This window comes from Grammomys surdaster, unplaced genomic scaffold, assembly GCF_004785775.1.
Source record: "Grammomys surdaster isolate TR1022 unplaced genomic scaffold, NIH_TR_1.0 129, whole genome shotgun sequence".
NCBI lineage: Eukaryota > Metazoa > Chordata > Mammalia > Rodentia > Muridae > Grammomys > Grammomys surdaster.
The window spans coordinates 15,426,789-15,446,203 of NW_021604587.1; the positions used below are offsets into that span (position 1 = coordinate 15,426,789).

The window sequence follows — 19,415 nt, forward strand, 5'->3', positions numbered from 1 at the left end:
ACACACACACACACACACACACACACACACACACACACACACACACACAGTATACAGAGGAACTATAGCAATGGTATAATAGGAATTGAAAAAGAAGAAAACCCAACACAACAGAGCAAGAATTCTCCACTGTGTAGAAAGACTATGGGTGGTTTTTTCTCTTTGAGCTTTTGTATATTTCCTGATCTTTTACAATGAGCACACAAACCAGAAAACTTTGAAAGAGAGAGACAGATTAATTGACTCATACAGAGATTTTTCAAAGGGATTATTCAAATGGAGACTGAGCAAAAGCAGCAATAGAATCATTGCGTAGTTCTTCAAAGTCAACAGTCAATCACTTGTCAGAAGTTCAGATGTCCGTAATGCCCGACCTTGGGTGGAAAATGAGATGCAGAGTTGGATACATTCTTGGGGCTCTCCAAGAGTCACATAGCCTTTGACTTTAGGCAAAAAGTTCCATCTGGAGATACTGTAACCCCGTTGAGTAACCTTTAAATGGCCACTGAGCCTCTGGGACTGGCTTTACCTTGTGAAGCAGCATAAAGGACCTGGAGTCAAGCATGGCTCTTCTTTAAATGGCCACAATGTCACATTTTCACAGTGATTTTTAAAAATTTCCTTTAAACTATGAAATACATATATACAAAGTCATCACACTCTTTATTGGTTCCCATGAACTGAACGTATCTCGAACAATTAGCTCGGCAGAGGTCAGGAACTCCAGAACCCCAGGCCTTCTTCCTGCACCCTCCACTTACGATCTTGTTAGCTGTTACAAGACATTCTGAGACCCATCACCTACATCGATGTGGCTTTTCAAAAGTGTTTTTTTTTTTTTTTTCATTTCCTTGTGTGTGTTTGTATGCCACATGAGGGAGGGGGCAGGTAGAGGGAGGTGCCCACAGAAGCCAGAAGAGGTCATCACAGTCCCTGGAGCTGGAGTTACAGGTGGCTGTGACCCTCTTGATGGGGGTGCTTGGGAAAAACATGGGTCTTCTGCAAGAGTAGCAGGTGCTCTTAACTCAGACTGCTGTCTTTCTGACTTAGAAAGAGGAAGTCACACAGAATGTGCTCTTTGGGGTCTGGGTTCTTTCACCTATCATTAGCTTGTGACAGTCATTCATGTGTACTGTGACAACCTGTACATTTTCAGTGATGAACCTATACTGTGAAGAACCACTACTGATCGTCCATTCCGGTCATGACAGCTTTGGGGTAGTTTCCGGCCATCTAGTTTCTGGTTATCATTGGCATTGGTGATGCCAACCATCAGTGGATACGGGCATGTTCCTTTCAGGGATATACCTGGTAGTAGAAGTGCTATGCTCCAGGGAACACACATACTCAGCTTTGGAGGAGATACTGCACACAGGAGGGCAGCTTCTCTGTGAACTAAGGCCTGGCTGCTCTCCTGCCTGAATCCTAACGATGGCATCTTATGCCAAGACTTGAGCAAATATGACCTTTCATCACTTAGGATTGAAAGCACCCAGAGCATTTACCTTAAAAGTGTTACCACGAAGGGCTGAGAGACCTAGCTTTATTCTCTGGACCCCATGTGAAAAGTAGGAGAGACGTGACCACCACAAAATTGCCCTCTGACCTCCACAAGCATGTCATGTGTCATGAGTATCTACCCACATGCTCCATACCCCCATACCCACCTTAGTTCCACACATGCCACAGGGCCACACATACTAAACAATACATTAGTAAATAAATATCTTCGGTGCTGGAGAGATGGCTCAGTGGTTAAGAGCACTGACTGCTCTTCTAGAGGTCCTGAGTTCAATTCCCAGCAACCACATGGTGGTTCACAACCATCTGTAATAGGATCCGATGCCCTCTTCTGGTGTGTCTGAAGAGAGTAACAGTCTACTCACATACAAAAATAAATAAATGAATCTAAATAAATAAACAGATATCTTCAAGCCAGGCATGGTGGTTCCCGCCTGTAATCTCAGCACATGGGAAGCTGAGGTACAGAGATCACAAGAGTCCCGGGCCAGTTTGGACTACTACATTGCAGGTCAACCTGGGCTAAAGCAAGATGCTGCCTCAAAACAACAAAAGTTACCTTCACGGATATTCCTTAAGCTTGTTTTTTTTTTTTTCCCTCCTGAAGAAGAGGCTATCTATCAAGAAGGGCAGAAGAGATAATACTGCAATTAAAAGCAAATTATATCACAGAGGACAAGCTGCTGAGTAAAACACAGCACAATTAAACACAATTAAAACAAAACACAATTAAATAAAAATCAATCAAATGATCCATGTAAACCCAAGCACTAACTGGTAAGCTAATGAGAGAACTTGGACAGGATGGTGCTGTTAATAGCATCTGCTCCAAACGCCACGGTTCCAGCTTAGGTGACCAGGCAGACAAGAGGCAATTAGTTTTCACAGATGCAGCAGAGTTAGTCTTCCCGGTTCATTAGGACCATCTGCTCACTTTATTTTTCCAGATTTTCACTTTATATAATCCTCCTCAGTCCCTTCAAGCTAATTGCCTGCTGCTTTTCTATTTGATCAGTATCTTTTCCTAATATGCTCAGTTTATGAGCCTCATAGGGCTCTGTTATCTTAAAGTGCATGTTCAATTTCCTTCCCAGAAGCTTTTTTTTTTTTTTTTCAGAATATTAGACCTGGGGAGGAAATGACAGATGAAAAGATTATTGGGCCATGCAGAGCTTAAATAAATTGAGGTTTCAAGGCTATGTTGCTGTTTCCTGTTTTCAAAGGTAATTTTTTTTCAGGTTATTAAACATCATTTTTAACCTTTAAAAAGAATTGCCAGTTATTAATAATAAAATCTGTCACAACAGTTATATTATTTATATAAAATGATATCAATTATCAATAAGACTTAAAGCCAATTTGCATATATTAAAAATTACTACATAGGCTTGATGTGGTCCAAATTATAACAGAATATATTTTACTTAGCATCACAAAGTAAGAAACTACAAATAAAGCTATGCATGGTGGCGCACGCCTTTAATCCCAGCACTTGGGAGGCAGAGACAGATGAATCTCTGAGTTCAAGGCCAGCCCCATCTACAGAGTGAATATCAGGACAGCCAGAGCTACCCAGAGAAACTCTGTCTCAAAAAAGAAACTAATTACAATAGAGAAATGATTACTGGTGAGATGGCCTAGTGTGCTTCTTGGGAAAGCCTGTGAGTTCAATCCCTGGAACCCACAGAAAGGTGAAAAGAGAGGACCAACTCCAAAGGTTGTCCTTTGACCTCCACATGTGTGTCAAAGAACACAGACACACAGACACACACACATACACAGAGAGAGAGAGAAAGAGAGAAAGAGAGAGAGAGAGAGAGAGAGAGAGAGAGAGAGAGAGAGAGAGACATATACACACACAATAAAGAAAATACTTTTTTAAAAAAGAAGAAATATCAATGAAAATACTTGTGAATGACTCGTTATGTTCCATATGCTGTTCTAAGACCTGGGGACCCCACGATGAGCAACATGCTCCACGCCCTCTGGAAAGATCGAGAGAGGACATGTAGGAATTAAATGTGGGTGTTAGGGAGGGAAATAAAAAATAGCCAGTGGTGGCGCACGCCTTTAATTCCAGCACTTGGGAGGCAGAGGCAGGCGGATTTCTGAGTTCAAGGCCAGCCTGGTCTACAGAGTGAGTTCTAGGACAGCCAGGACTACACAAAGAAACCCTGTCTTGAAAAACCAGAAAAAAAAAAAAAAGAATAGCCAGTTTACACAGGACATGTGATACAGTTAGTATGTCATAAAAAAAAAAAATGTCGGGACTCTACTGTTCATAGTGATCACCCTCAGCTAGTAAAGAGTGCCCGCTATGTATGAACCTCCTTTAAGTTTGGAAAGACCACTGCACAGGCAACTTTAGGGCATCATAAGAGAATGAAGAGAGATATGGTTGTCTGTCCATAAGTGAATGATCTAAGGTAGCAGTTCCCAGAAGGACCAGCCAGGTCAACACACGAACCACACCTAGTGAGGTCATTAAAAGGTCATTCGGATATCATGGTGCCAGATTGGAGGCAGGGGTGAACTGCAGACTAGTTGGGTTGGTTATTTCCAGCATTTCTCCAGACTAGAAAGGTAAGGAATTCTGGGAAAAGAAATGGGCATGAAAGGTGAAGACATACAGAGGTCATGGTGTGGTGGGTGAGCAGCCCATAGAACAGCAGAGTTGTAGAAGAGACATAAGGTTCCCCAAAACAATCTGGCTGCTTGCTACCTGTGCAGACTGTTAAAGTGAAGTCACCTGGAAGAACCTTGCTATTCTATACAAACCCCACCTCAGAGACAAGAAATAACTGGACACAGGCAGCTGAGTAGTAGTCATGCTCAACTAATGACCATATCCAAGTAAACTGCTGGAGACAGGAGGATAGAGGATTCAAAGTCCTCCTTGGCTACACAGAGAGTTCAAGGCCAGCCTCGGCTGCATGAAATCCTCTATCCAAACAGACAGATAAGCAAAGGATGATTAGCTCTGGTATAAAACCATGGTTATGTTCCTAAGGAACCTCACAACATTAAGAAACACTAAAAATAGCTATGCAAGATAGAAAAGGAGAGCTGAGGCTGTAGATAAAACTAGGCCATTCTTCCTGTAGTAGCTCACAATGAAGAGTTGAATTTTGTCACTAGCCACAAATATTAAAGGTCTGGACCACAGACCAACAAGAGAATCAAAAGGAATAACCTAGACAGCAAGAAAAAGTAACCTGTAGCCAGTTCACAGCCACAAACAGCACAGAAAAATCCTCCTTTCTGTCAGCGGGCCTCTGGCCTCCTTCCTTACCCTCCTAGGTGTGCCCAAGCCATGAGTAGCCTTCCTTCCTTTAGTCCTGGGCTCCCTCTGGGTGCCCCTTCAAGTCCTAAGGGTGCAGAAAGCTCCCATTCAATTGGTTCATAACAGCCAGTGCTCTCTATGCAAATTTCTGAGAGAGGCTAATTAGCAATTTGTTTAAGGTCTCCAGCAGCAGATAAGATCATGAAAACAGCACTCTGTTAAATGAGGACTGCTTGTGATGTAACAGCCCCATGGCACAGCCCACTACTTGTTTTAATTGGCATCGTGCCATCTTAACCCAGGCAGTCTTTGAGCCCAGTCAGTATGCCTATTAATATCAGAAATAACTTTCCCAGCAAGCACTTCTTCCCCCTAAGGAGAAAGACAGGAAAGGAAAATGCTCCCTGCTCAGACCTCTATCTTTCTCATTTGCACCATGGGCTGCCAAATGTGCCAGCTCAGCCAAGACTGTAATGAGGAATCTAGTGATGAGCTCTTAGAAGCATCGTCAGGGGCCTTTGCTTCAGAGAGGGGGGTAAGATAACAATGCTGGCTGAACTGATGGCCTGACCTAATGCTGCTCTCTCCTGGAATGCCCTTGTGCTGTGTCCCAGGCACAGCAGACAGGATTGGAGCGAATGGTCCATTTCTGCATTGTTCACTCACTAGCAAAGGCAGGTTACCATGACTACAAGACCACTCAGCTTCTGTGTAAGAGGGCAGCTGGCAGGCTACACTTGTCAGTCAGTGATGATCCACAGTGCACTTTAACAGGAGCCAAGAAAAACAGGAGCACACTTTTCGTTTGTTTCAAAGGAATTTGAATTTGTTTTCTTTATGTGCAAGACAAGGAGGGAATCAATGTGGTATTTCTTAAGGCAATGATTTAGGCAAACCATCTTGTGATTTGCAAGAAAGGCTAAGGTTTCTGGTGATTACAGCGCCATCTACACAATCCACAAGAATCAAATCATTGCAGATCTGAAAAAACAAAACAAAACAAAACAAAACAATGTCTATGCAAGGGTCCAAAAATGCCAGTGAAATTTAGGATCCCAAATAAGCCAGAAAAAGCAAACCTTAATGTCTGTGGTTAAAAACTGGGCATTTTGGGTCAGCAGAGTCTTAGCAGTTATGAATGGTTGTTCCTCAATTCTGAGGGTTGGCATTCAGATCCAGCACCATGTGGCAGCTCTCAGAAAACTAGACATTTTGTTGCTAAATTGTTCCTGAAAGTCCCCCTTTAAAATGCAACCTTGGCATTGGAGCAGCAGAGATAGGCTGATCTTTGTGAGTTCTGAGCCAGCCTGATCTACATAATTGAGTTCCAGGAGAGCCAAGCTACATAGTGAAATCCTGCCAAAAAAAAAAGAATAAACAAACAAACAAACAAAACAAAACAAAAGAAAGTTCCATCTTCTGAGGGCAAGGTGGGCATCCAGGAAGTTTGCTTTTCAGCCTGCTGTTCCATATTGTCTTAGTCACTGTTCCATTGCTGTGAAAAAGCACCACGACCAAGGCAGCTTCGAGAAGGAAGTATTTCACTGGGAGCTGGGGAACACACAGTTTCATTTTGTTAGTCCACAAGTTGCAGACAGAATAACTGTGAGAGTAGACCTGCCAGGCATGGGCTTTTGAAACCTCAAAATCTACCCCTCCTCCTCCAGCAAGGCCACATCTCCTAATCCTTTCCAACAGTTCCACTGAGGACCAAGCATACAAACACACGAGCCTATGGGGGCCATTCTCATTCAAAACACATGTTTATCAAGAAAAAATAAAACATGTCATCTAAAAAAGCTTGCAATTGACATCTCAGAATCTACTAACAGAGCTGGGGAGACAGTTCAGTCAGCACTGGCTTGCCTTGCAGTCATGAGGACCTGATTAGAATTCCCTGAACTCATTCTAAGATGCTGGGCAGGAGTACACACATGTAATGCCAGTGCTAGGAAGATGGAGACAGGAGGATTGCTGGAACTCACTGACCAGCCAATCTAGCCTAAATAGTGAGCTCCAGGGCAGTGAGAGACCCTGTCTCAAAGGACCTGGGCAATATTTCTAAGAAGCTTGTCCAAGGCTGTCTAATGTGAACATGGTTAGCTACATACTCATCCACATACATGAATATACACATTCAATTTTTTTTAATCTACTATTTCTCTGAATGTACATTCTAGAAAATGACAAACTGTGGGAACAGTAAAGAGAAATGGTTGTTAGAGGCTGAGGTTGAAGGAGAGGACAGGAAGAGTGAGTAGGCAGAGGAAAAATTGTCAAGGTGATAAAGCTATTCTGTGTCACCTGGCTGTGCTATGACTTGAAATACCTCCTACAGGCCCCCTGATCTAAATGTCTGCTCTCCACTGGTAGCAAGGGTTGTCCTGGATGGTTGTGGGTACTTAGGGTGACACTTAGTTGGGAGAAACAGGTCCTAGGGGGAGTCACTGGCCTTGGAAGGTTGTCCTTGCCCCTTGGCTCTCGTCTCTCTGCCCTGCCCCCATTCTCCAGAGGAACAGCCTTTGCCATAGTGTCCTGCTTTCTGAGAATCTAGCCAAGCCCATGGGTCCAAGCAACTAAGACAGAAACCTTGCAAATCATGAGCCACAGTAAACCCTTCCTCTTTTAAGTTTTTTTTTTTAATGAATATTTGGTCACAGTAATGAGAAAGCTAATCAACATAATTGATACAGTGGTCAATAGAAATAACTTTACATGTGTCCAAGTCCAGAGGTTGTACCCAGTAAGCACACCTGTGACCTCTGCACTTTGCTGACAGCAATAAGCGTGCCGCTGTGCTGGGGAGAACCATGCACGTGTGAGAGAGGATGTATACGGGAAATCTCTGTGCTTCCAATTGTGTCATGAACTTAAAAATGTTCTTAAAAGGAAGTGCTTTTATTTTTACATTTTATATTAATTGAACAAGGAGAATAGACTAACAATAGTCTTATAAAACCTGTTAGGCTGTTAGAAAAGTTCATTTCTGATTCCTTTATTTAAAACAGGCCTTCCTGTGATGGGAATGAACTTCATGAGTCACCTAATATGGTGGTCACTCTTAGAGAACCTGAAATACAGCCACCATGACTTAGGGCCATGGATTTTAGAGTTACATGGTCTTATATAACTGGTGGTACCATATTAGGTAGACTGCTCCAGAGCCTCATGGTTCTCCAGCTCAGAATGGAAACTGGATGACCCAAATTCTATTTCTGAGACCTGGCATAAACAGCATATCATTTACATTTCCAATCTCAAAATTCAGGAAAGAGGCACCATTTGGTACTTCAGCATCTTCTGGCCCAAATAAGCAAGTCTCCAGTCAACCGAGGAGAAGTGTTCCTACTTGCATATGACTAGAAATCTCCCCGTGCAGACTGATGTGGGGTAAGGTAAAATAACACTTAGGTATGTATGTATTTCAGAGAAAATTTCTTTAAATGCCTCCCAAATAACTCCACTGTTTAGTGGCACCACAGTAAACATGCTCCTGACATGGAAACACACAGAAGGGTGGAAGTCACTTTAACTACCAGTGGGTGGTGACAGGCAGTGGCAACACTGAGCTTGACAAAGGGCCCCTGTGCTACAGAATGCTTATTATCTTACCAGAGGAGATATTTTTGAAACAAAAAAATTCAAAAAGTAAAAAAATTAATACAGCATTAAAGTGAAGCAAAACTTTCACATTATTCAAAACACGGACTGTTTTATTACTTTACACGTCATCTTTGCACAGGTGCCATCCTAATCTTCTCTGGATCAATCCAATTTTAGTAAATGTGCTGCAAAGCAAAACCTAACTTAGCTAGTGAGCTAGCTAAGCAGGGTGAGGAACCTGCAGTCAGCCTGATGACCTGGGATCAATACTGGAAACCCACGCGGTAGGAGGCGAGAAGGACTTTCCTAAGCCGTCACTTACTGAAAAACAACACATCACACACACACACACACACACACACACACACACACACACAGACACACACCATTATGTATGATAATTTCAAAAAATTAGGTTGCAGGTTTTTGGTAAGAAGTCAAAATATGGTAACACATAAAACACATAAATGTAAAAACTTTGGGCTGGAAAGCTGTGTTAGGAGCACAGACTACTCTTTCAGAGGGCCTGCGTCCACAAAACCCACACTGGGTGGCTTACAACTGTCTATAACTTCAGTCATGGGGGATCCAATGCCCCTTCTGGCCTCTGTGGGCATAGAGGGATACATAGGAGAGCATTCATATACACAAAAGTAAGCATAAAAAAGGAGGACTCAAAGGCCAGCCAGGGATATTTGAGATTCAAAAGCAAAACAAAACAAAAACAATCACGAACCTTGAGTCAACCAATAGGGGCTGAGGAGGGAACTGAGGTGTGATGTTGGTGGCAAGGAGGCTTGGAAGAGGACTGTGTGACAAGAGCAGAGACCACTCACTGTGAGGGCTGGGGGCAGATGGGCCAGGTGGCAGGGGAGGAGAAAGCTGCTTCTTTCTTCTCAGTTAATTGAGGAGGAAGCAGAACCCTAGGAAGTGGATAACAGGACTTCACTTCCTAAACTGACAACAGCTAGCCTCAGATTTGAACAGGAGGGGGCACCACAGCCCAGTGGGCAGCCCAGCCCACAGCCTGAGGTCTGGTCAGGTTATATAGCAACCTAGCAGCCTTGAGGGATTTAGAGGCCACATCTTCAGAGATTGGTAGCAGTGGGGTCAGGCACCTCTACTTGCATGCCTCTGGTTTGCCAGGCTGCAGGACTCTGAGGATGGGAACTTCCCCATAGCAGCCCAACGATCCCATGTCCATTGCTGCTGTTCGTGCCCTGGGAATTCTCTTCTATGGTGCACTGGCAGTGTTGCTCTCTATGGCTTACACAATATGGCAGAAGTGATGCCCAGGTCCACATACTCATATTCTCTCTGTGTCCCTCTCTCCCTCTCCCCCTCCCTCTTTCTCTCCCCCTCCCTCTCTCTCTCCCTCTTTCTTTCTCTATCATATTTTGAGGATACTCTGATGCCCTAGAAAGGGGTTTCTGGAGAAGAACCAGAGGTTTGAGCTTCGCAGAAGCAGGCTCTCCACCTCGGCCTAGGCTTCAACTTCACCACCGAGGCAGAAGCATCTGGCTAAGCTAAGCCCGCCTGGTTTCTGGCCTCCAAAACTGGGAAACACATGTCACTTTGGTTCATTTGATTTAGGATAATTTCTTATTACTCCTGAGGGCAGCCAAACTCCCTAGCCCTCCACACTAAGTACACTACAGAAATCTTCACCAAACCATATCTTACAGGCTAAATAACAATGTTAGTCATAGATTTCCATACAGTTTTTAAAACCTCATAATTAGTATGTATACAATGGGTAGATCCATAATCAATTTTCTCAGCAGATGAAACTCAGATGGTGAGAAAATTTTCAAGACTATAAATAGCTATGACATCATCCAATACCTCAGCAGTACACCAGGCTGGCTTTTCCCTCACTAAGCTCTTTGTCCAAATTACCCCTGGAGATGAAAGAAAGACTAGGCTGACGCTGACTGGAGTAATGGCTTCTGCTATGAGAAGGTAGAGCCTACAGGCTAAGCCAGCAGACCAACAGTGACAGAAGTAAAGCCTGTGCTAGGTACAGCCAGCAGGTTACTATCACATACAACTCTTCACACTTTATTCAATAACTTGCTCATGTTTTTCATTTTGCTTTTAAAGTTCTTTTCAAGTAAAAACAGCTTCTATCATGAATATTTTATAATCTGTTATCCTGCTTATTCATCTCCCAAATGGGAAAGGCTGCCTTTACCTTACACTTCATCCCCAGGAGACAGCATGGTGCCTGGCATAAGTCCTCACTAACATCCACTAAATGAAGACACTGAGTTTGTCCAGCCAGACAGTCAAAGAACACCTGTTGAGTGCCTATGCATAGCAAAAGCTGACAGGTCTATAAAACTTAACATGATCTATACTTACATGTGCTCACATGGATTCACCCCAACACCTTTGGTTTGTGGCTTTCTGGTGTTTTTATCAAATTTGAGTTTTTTTTAAAAAAAATTTAAGATAGTTTCTCTATGTAGACCCGGCTGGCCTTGAATTTATACAGAGTCCCACCTGCCTCTGCTTCCTGAGTACTGGGATTAAAAGCATATGTCACCAAACCCAGCCTAAATTCTGACTTTTAAAAGTCACAGCACCTGTGCAAACAAAGAGAGCATTACTAGCTTTCAGCTACACAAACTCACAAGTCCTCATCTCATATTTGCTACTTTCTGTCATTTTTCGGGCATAAGCACAAAGGTTTAAACAGCACTTGTAGTTCCTGAGGCATCTGAAGTCAAGAAGGGGTCACTGGATGCTTACCATACTCCATGAGTTCAAAGTGATGACCAAGATGGACACTGTGGTTAAGCAAAACTGGGTTTGGAAAGACTCATCTTCAATATCATCAATTTTTTTTTATAATCAGAATATGTTTGCTTTAAAAACTTTAAAATTGGAAGAAAATACTGGAGTTTCTGTCAGGAGGAATGCAGCTTAAGTAAGGAAAGCACGGCTGATCGAGTCAAGAGCAATGAGCACAGGAACTGGCACACAGGCCGCAGTACCCAGGCGCACAGCTGTGCTCTGCAGCCTAGTTCAGAGGATGCTCTGTCGAGCTCTGTCTGGGTGTCTGCACAGAAATTTGCTTCTGAACCCTCTGTTTCCTGGTCTGTAAAATACTGACACGGGGGTCCTCTTTTGGAAGAGGGGGAAGATTACATGAGACAATACATTGTCCTTAGGCTATAGACCAAGTTCAAGGTCAGGCTTGGCTACATGACACCTTGTCTTAAAAACAGATACACAGTCCCAGGGCTGGAGGGTGGCTGAGCAGTTATGAGCACTTGCTGCTCCCGCAGTGGACCCGGGTTCAGTTTCCAGCACCCACAGCACAACTCCAACTCCAGTTCCAGGAGAGCAGTGTCCGCTTGCACTTACTTTCTCCTTTTACACAGAAAACTGGCATTTTAGTCACAGAACTCACTTGATAAGCAAAAGAAAATACACTAATTTACTTTTGTGTTTTCTTAACATTTATTTATTTTGAGGTCAGAGGACAATGTTGTGAAGTGGATTTTCTTCTCCTATGCCAGTTTTGGGGACTGAACTCCAATTGTCAGGCTTAGTGACAAGCACCTGTCTGAGCCATCTCCCTGGTCCTTTCCTAATTCCAGACAGATTTGTCCAGATTCTACAAGCGTATCATATTATTAGAGGCCTTTCCTGGTCATCTTATGTGAATTGAATGTCTTCCCCATCTCAGATGCTGCCCCAGCCCATCTCTAATACTGTTTATGAACTGGTCCCCCCATCTCTAATACTGTTTATGAACTGGTCCCCCCATCTCTAATACCGTTTATGAACTGGTCCCCCATCTCTAATACTGTTTATGAACTGGTCCCCTCCTCTCTAATACTGTTTATGAACTGGTCCCTCATCTCTAATACTGTTTATGAACTGGTCCCTCATCTCTAATACTGTTTATGAACTGGTCCCTCATCTCTAATACTGTTTATGAACTGGTCCCCTCATCTCTAATACTGTTTATGAACTGGTCCCCTCCTCTCTAATACTGTTTATGAACTGGTCCCCATCTCTAATACTGTTTATGAACTGGTCCCCTCCTCTCTAATACTGTTTATGAACTGGTCCCCCCATCTCTAATACTGTTTATGAACTGGTCCCCTCCTCTCTAATACTTTTTATGAACTGGTCCCCTCATCTCTAATACTGTTTATGAACTGGTCTCCCATCTCTAATACTGCTTTTGTTTTCCTCATAACATATCTGATACACATCTTCGTTTAATTGTCTATCTCCCTTTTCCATGTAGAATCTGAAAAGCTGGGATGGTTTGAGTCCTCATTTTATCCACTTCTCCCCTGTGCTGTGTACAGGGCCTGAAGACTCACTGGTGCTCAATCGCATTTCTTTGCTTTTCTTTTTTTGTTTGTTTTTGTTTTTGTTTTGTTTTGTTTTGTTCTTTTGAGACAGGGTTTCTCTATGTAGCCTGGGCTGTCCTGGAACTCAGTCTGTAGACCAGGCTGGCCTCGAACTCAGAAATCCGCCTGCCTCTGCCTCCCAAGTGCTGGGATTAAAGGCGTGCGCCACCACCGCCCGGCTTCAATCGCATTTTTTAACAACTAGATGAATAACACCTACTACACTGTAAGAAACCCAGTCATCAGGGGTCAGGTATATGTCCCAATATAATATGAAAAGAACTCAGTATGTTAGCAAGAAATAATATCCAGTGATAGTAATTCACACAGCAAAGCCAAAGCTCACTACCCCGGTAGCCAGTTTTATAAAGCAGGGAGACCAGGTTACTGAGTATCTCAGATCTAACAAACATGACCCATAACACTTTGTAGAAAACCCTCAGGGGTGGAAGGGAGGGACAGCCTTGGTTGTCTTCCAGAGTCCACTCAACACTGACAGTTCAAAGACTTCTAGACTCAACTGTATGCATAGACTCTGAGCAACAGTTATCAATATTTTTTACATCCTCTGTCTTGGCTAATAAGCATCCAACACAAGAAGCAGCTCAATATGCTAGCTCGCCCAGAATCCCTCCAGGCGCTGGCCTGTAGACAGGTGCTCGCCAGCCAGCACCGATCGAGAAAAACCAGGACTACAGAAGGCTGACTTTTATTTTGGGATTTTTCATTTTAGATATGCAAATATCAGTTCTTCCAGAAATAGTGATAGGGTTGTGAGGAGAGTGATGTTTTAAAGCTCTTCCCTTAGAAAATAAAAATATTACAGCAATCTATATAGATCTTTAAATTTAAAAAAAAGAAAAGAGGTTAGATGTGTGTTGTCTCACTTAATTCTCATAGCAACTATGGAAGTATCAGTATCATTCCACAGATGAGAAAAGTATGGGTGAGAATTATCTACCATGGGTCACAGACATAGAGAGGCAAGAGAAGTTAATGCAAGCTCCCAAACATAATCCATTTATTGGTTATTCTATTGCTAGTGAGATATCAGCTCAGCATCAGTACCCTCAATGTCAGAAATACCAGCTCAGCATCAGTACCCTCAATGTCAGAAATACCAGCTCAGCATCAGTACCCCCAATGTCAGAGATAACAGCTCAGCATTAACAGCTCAGTATCAGTACCCTCAATGTCAGAGATAACATCTCAGCATCAGTACCCTCAATATCAGAAATACCAGCTCAGCATCAGTACCCTCAATGTCAGAGATAACAGCTCAGCATCAGTACCCTCAATATCAGAAATACCAGCTCAGCATCAGTACCCTCAATGCCAGAGATACCAGCTCAGCATCAGTATCCCCAATGTCAGAGATAACATCTCAGCATCAGTACCCTCAATGTCAGAGATACCAGCTCAGCATCAGTATCCCCAATGTCAGAGATAACATCTCAGCATCAGTACCCTCAATGTCAGAGATAACAGCTCAGCATCAGTACCCCCAATGTCAGAGATAACAGCTCAGCATCAGTACCCTCTGTGTCAGAGAAGATTGTTTGCAGGAGGAATTTACAATGGCTTTTGTCCAGTTTGTGACAAGAGGCCTTTTAAAAATTGTTCTAGTTAGTTTGTATCAACTGGACACATGCCAGGGTCATCTGGGAAGAGGTAAATTTAGTGAGAAAGTGTCTCCATCAGATTGGCCTATAGGCAAGCCTGTGAGACATTTTCTTGATTTATGATTATGTGATATTTCTTGTTTAATGATTGATGTGGGATGGTCTCGATCATTATGTGCAGCTCCACCCCTTGGCAAGTGGTCCTGGAAGGTATAAGAAACGTGGCTGAGCCGGGCAGTGGTGGCGCACGCCTTTAATCCCAGCACTTGGGAGGTGGAGGCAGGCAGATTTCTGAGTTCGAGGCCAGCCTGGTCTACAGAGTAAGTTTCAGGACAGCCAGGGCTACACAGAGAAACCCTGTCTAGAAAAACAAACAAACAAACAAACAAACAAACCCTCCCCCCCCCAAAAAAAAACCCACCCCCCCCCCCCCCCCAAAAAAAAAAAGCTGGCTGAGCAAGCCATGAGGAGCCAATAAGCAGCACTCCTCCATGGCCTCTGCTTCTGTTCTTGCCTTTAGTTCCTGCCCTGATTCCCTCAGAGTGCAGTGTGACCTGGAAGTTGCAACAAACACAGGAGATGAAACAACTCCTTTCCTCTACAGGCTGTTTTCAGACATGGTGTTTATCACAGTAACAGAGACAGTAACTAGGACACAGAGCACATGATTTCTATGTGGTTAGGTCAGGCCTCCACACCTCCACTCCCTTGTCCTGTGACCTGCTGAGATCACAGGAGGAACATACTTGAGAGTAAGGGAAATTATGAAGACCTCTATCCCTAAACTGTCACAGAGACCAAGGCCTGCGGCATTTCTCTAAGCGCTGATCTCTGTGTCTTTAATTAGAGGAGAATAGGCCCTTCACAGCTCTCTTCCTGCTTTGTGTGTGGCTCAGAGCTCAGTAAGTGTTTATCTAAGTTATTTGTGCAAATGAATTGATGCAGACTGACTACTGCTGAAGTGGCAAAGGCAGCTGAAGTGGCAATGGCAGCTGGGGCAATCTTTAAGTTGGAACTGCTTGGAGTTGGATGTCCAGATTCAAAGTATGAGATGGTCTTAAAAGCCAGGACATCTGCAGAGCTAGCCAAGAATTTGATAGTCAATAGATAAAGGATATGTCTCTGGTGCTCCAAAAGTACAAGTTGAACAGAACATCTGTACGCATCTATTGCCAACCTCTCCTGGCCCCCAGAGCACGTCTGCAGTGGCAATGATGCAAGAGTTTAAGACTTACAGTCACCATAGACTTGCAGGCAAATGCCCTCATTCACATGCACATGCAAAATAATTACATAGTCCTGCAGCTACTTAGAACACCTATGGGCTGATTGCCATCTAGCCCGGTGTCCGGATCCTCCACCACAGCATCAGCTCCCTTAGTTAGTAGTCTGCATCTAGGGCAGCCTCTTACTGAATAATACATTTTTGACAAAAGCACAGTTTAGACAAAAATAGGCAACAAACAAATACAAACAAAACAAACAAACAAAACAAACAAAAACAAAACCAGAGTGACAGTGAGGCCTCAGTGAACAACAGTAACTGATGGGAAAGCCACCCTAAACACTGAAGAACCTCTATCCACCAGATGTCAGTAGGAGACTCGAGGTTCTAACAATCGTAAATATTGGGTCCCGCTGTGCCTGCTGGGAGCTAATTGAGTTACCTTCACAGCCCACAAGGTTGTTGTAAAATGTAGGGTCACAGAGGAAACCATCCCCCTGCAGCTGCTGAGGGGCAGCTGCACTGGGCCTGTCCCTGTGGTAGAACGGCAGTGCATTCAGGGGAAAGTTGGACCATGGTATTGGAGGCCGCCATGACCTTGTGACCGCTATACCTTACCTGGTGCTGCTACTTGGCTATCTGAGTGTAGACCTGTGATATAAAGGAAGATAGGGAGCTTAGCTGTGAGCTCAGGGTAAGTTTAGTTCTTGGGATTTCCTTAATGACACCATATAGACGGATGCTCTCAGGAATGACTCTAAATTGTGGTTCTCAGGTTTTCTAATGCTATGACCTTTAATACAGTTCCTCACGTTTTGGCGACCCCTAACCATAACACTGTTTAGTTGCTATTCCTAACTGTAATTTTGCTATTGTTATGAATTGTAATATCTGATATGCAGGGCATCTGATATGTGACCCCAAAGGGCTGGGGAAGCACAGGTTGAGAACCACTGCTCTAAACTGTGGTTCATTTCATGGAAGTGTGTGGGTTTCTTACTTTTGTACAAACATGTACAACCAGATCCTTTCTATTTAGCTACATTATTCAGTAACTTTCAAAAGCTGTCATCACTTATAAATCATTTATAAATACAATCACTTATAAATACAATTTTGGAAAGAGAAGACCGCCCAACACTTCTCACCTCCTCCTAGGAGAAGTTACTCTTGCACCTCCGCCTCTGCAAGTGCCACCGAGTGTGTCACAGTTCTGTCCCTACACCACAGCAACTCAAAAGCAAAACAAAACAAAAAGGCACCCTTAAGTTCCTGTTAATTTGATGTTCAAAAAAAATTTTCACTAAGATTAGCTTCTAACAAAACTGCATTCTAAATACGCATACACATGGGATATGTATGTGTTCATGTGGGGGTACATGAATGTGCATGTGGGTACATGGACACATGTGCATACGTGTAAAAGCCAGAGACCAGCTCTGGATGTTTTCTTCCATTGTCCCCCCGCCTACTTTATCTTTACTGTTTTTAGTTGTATGTGTTTATGTCTAGGGACACGGGGACGTGTGTCCACGTGTCCATGGGGCCAGAACGGGCCTCCTGTTTAGAGCTGGAGTTCCAGGTTCTGACTGACCAACATGCGCTCCTGGGAACTGACTCCAGTTCCCTGCAAGAGCAGCAAGTGTTCTTAAATGCTAAGCCCTCTCTCCTGCCCCATACCTTATACTTTGTGACAACGACTCTAACCTAACGTGGAGCTCAACAATTCTGCTAAGCTAGCTGGCTAATGAGCTCCCGGGATCCACCTGTGACCCCTACCTCAGCACTGGGATGACAACCACGTTCAACTGCAGTGGCTTTCATCTGGGTACTGGGGATCTGAACGTGGATTCTCTCACCTTGTGTGAGCCATCTCCCCAGTGCTACCCCTCCCCCTTCCTGAGATAACTCATTCTATAGTCTAGGCAGACCTAGAACTCACAGCAATCCTCCTGCTTCAGTCTTTCAGGTGCATATATATATATATATGTATATATATATATATGCATGTATATGTATATCTATATGTATATCTATATGTATATTCACAGCACATTTTGAGACGATCTTTTGTTAGTTATTGGGCTTCATATTTTTGGATAAAATCTGCTAAACTGGCAATACTTGACATATAGCAATAGAGCTTTCAGGTTTGACTCTATCAATGAAAACATTTATTCACTGAATGCACTGACTGAGATACATGTATGAGAAGATCCGAGACTGTCAGTGACAGTGAAAAGGTGGGCAACCAAACAGCCATCTTGTATCATTCACCACATCAGATAAATCACGATCAAACACACACCGCAACGCTATGCAGCCATGACAACAGGAGCACTCTCCATGCACTGGTGTGACAGGACGCCCTGCTGAGGGGAGTGAGAACTCAGTGATGTCAGGGGAAGCCGGTTTTCCTGGCAGTACTCAGACCCAGGACCTCACAAATGCTAGACAAGGACTCTCCCACTGAGCCACAGCCCAGGGCTACTCCCATATGCTTTAAAATCCGATGTGCTGTTCGTGCATCTAAACACACAGGAACCTGAACATATTCGTTTGTATGAATACACTTACAGGTGCAGGGAAGCAGCTCAAAAGACTTACAAAGTTGTTTACAGAGATGCTTCATAGGAGATGCTTTGTGTAAATCCTAATTATTTCACACATCTCACACAGAATTTGCTATGTATACGTAGACCAGCTGGCTTTGAACTTGTGCAGTCCCCTGAGACTACTAGAGTTGGGACTATATGCATTGCCACCATATCTGGCCGTAGCTTTGACTTTATATTTGGCTGTAATATTTACTTTTATTTCTATTTTTTAAAAGAAAGAAGTAAAACTTTATTATTAAAAAATGCTGTGGGACTAGAGCTAGCTCAGTGGTTAAGAGTACTGGTTGCTCTTACAGAGGCCTGGGTTTGGTTTCCAGGACTCAGAGAGTGGCTCATAACCATCTCTAACTCCAGTTATAGGGAATCCAATGCCCTTCTCTGTCCTCTGAGGGTACTAGGCACGCACACAGTGTATATACATACATGCAGAAAAAACATTCATATATACACATACGCATACATATACATATAATAAAACAAAATAAACCAAACCTAAAACAAATGCACACACAAAGCTGCCAGAAGTAGTGGTTCCTACCCCTAATCCTAGTACTTGGGGGTGGGGCTGAAGCAGGGAGATTGCTGCGAATTTAAGGCCAGCTTGAACTATCTAGTGAGATCTCATCTAAACACAAACAGGGCTGTTGAGATAGCCCAGTAGGTAAATAAACCCTGATAACCTGTTTTTGATCCCTGGGCCTACATGTTGGAAAGAGAGAAATGACTCCTATAACTTGTCTCTGACCTCTACACGTACACCTCACCCCACACATTAAACAACCATGTATTTTAAAAGCAAACAAAATAAACAAGCTTGGGCTGCCAATATAGCTCAGTGGCACAGTGCTTGCCAAGCATATGTAAGACCTTGGATTTGATTCCAAGCAAGCAAGCAAATACACACACACACACCAAACAAAACCAGACTGACTTTATCACAAATGCTATAGCTATCATGCCTACACCTAAGTAAAGGCCTCTTCCCCAAATCTAGCAGAAGTAATTCTACAACAGAAAGATTTTAGCTATGTTCTTCTACAGTTTCTTGTCTGAACTTATTTCTACCTTCTAAGAAGCATAAAGTCTTTCTTCTCTCTCTCCTTCCTTCCAAGCACAACTTCTTTTTCTCCCCCTCCCTTCTTCCTCTCCTCCTCTTCCTCCTCCTCC

The 19,415-nt window shown here is 43.4% G+C and overlaps 1 protein-coding gene and 1 non-coding gene across 2 annotated transcripts in view; both read right to left on the reverse strand.

The window, feature by feature from the left end:
• The window catches only part of Shld1 (shieldin complex subunit 1), a 57,360-nt gene that overhangs the window by 18,170 nt on the left and 19,775 nt on the right, over positions 1 to 19,415 (reverse strand). The window lies entirely within an intron of this gene.
• Positions 8,502 to 8,606, reverse strand: LOC114612313. Its single transcript, XR_003709983.1, has one exon. It is a non-coding gene; the product is annotated as a U6 spliceosomal RNA (small nuclear RNA).